We start from the raw sequence: 1161 nt of genomic DNA, 5'->3' as shown, positions 1-1161 counted from the left end.
TACACATACAGATTGGTTCTATGCAGTCAATCCGTTTTGCAGTTCTTTAAACTGTTGTTTTCGCTTGCAAATCACTGTTCACAGGCTTGCAGTGCTTTTGACCGTATTTTGGCGAAAAAAACGGGCAAAAGTGTAAGCGCGGAAAAATGGAAGTCAGAAGCATGCAGATCATATTTATTTTGCATTAGCATTAAGCTGCAGTTTCACAATACATGAATTACACTTACGAGTAACAGTAAAATGCTGCAAATAATTTTTTCTTGCGCTTGAAACGCGATTTAGGCTACACCGTTACAAAGCTTCTCTTGCGCAAGCAAATTTAATTTACGCTTACAGTCTTATGCACACTTCCACAACTCTTACCCTGCGTATGCAAATCTTTTTGACGTAATTTTACCTTCATAAAAAAAAGGCTTGTTTTGGAAGCTAGAATCCCTCCACCTGCGTTCAGTCAGTGAATAAACAGATCAAGAACAGGTAAGATGACGCGATTCTGTCTGCACATTGTTGACGATAATTGAATCGTTTGTCGTGTCGCAGGATGGTGTGAAACTGTTTAGCAGTTCAAAAACAGTTCTTAATATGTTTCAATAAATAAGCTATCGTGTAGTTTTTTTAAGCAGCAAAGACTGAAGTAAGTAAGCTCACCTGTTGCAGACGTCAGTGTTTGCAGAGAGGAACAGTCTGTCCTCACTGATGGTGATACCGCCTCTTAAATACGCTGTCAGGCGTTACCTCATACTTTCAAATTCATAATGAGAGATTAAGAGATTACTATTTTGACCACTACCCTCCATAACGTAGACATCTGAAAAATGTATGCATCTCCACCTCTCTAGATCAGACTGTAGATATTGCACTTTCTGGGAAATGGATAGTCTAGTGTGTTTATTTGCTGCAGTAGGCTACTTGTCTCTGTGCACGTCTTCGTACATTGAGATTTTAATCGAGGAATTATCTGTTTAACTATTTGTACATAAGTAAGATATTTACACACAGGTTTGCTTATTCATCTAACTGGGGACATTGCATAGATTTATGTTGTTTTTATACAAAGATAGTTATACACTTTATAACCTAACCCAAACAGAACAAAATCTGAATTTTTACAAGTATATATATATATATATATATGTGTGTGTGTGTGTGTGTGTGTGTGTG

This window comes from Sinocyclocheilus anshuiensis, unplaced genomic scaffold (genome assembly GCF_001515605.1).
Source record: "Sinocyclocheilus anshuiensis isolate Anshui unplaced genomic scaffold, SAMN03320099.WGS_v1.1 scaffold587, whole genome shotgun sequence".
In the NCBI taxonomy this organism is placed as follows: domain Eukaryota; kingdom Metazoa; phylum Chordata; class Actinopteri; order Cypriniformes; family Cyprinidae; genus Sinocyclocheilus; species Sinocyclocheilus anshuiensis.
Note: the sequence above shows the minus strand (reverse complement) of the source record.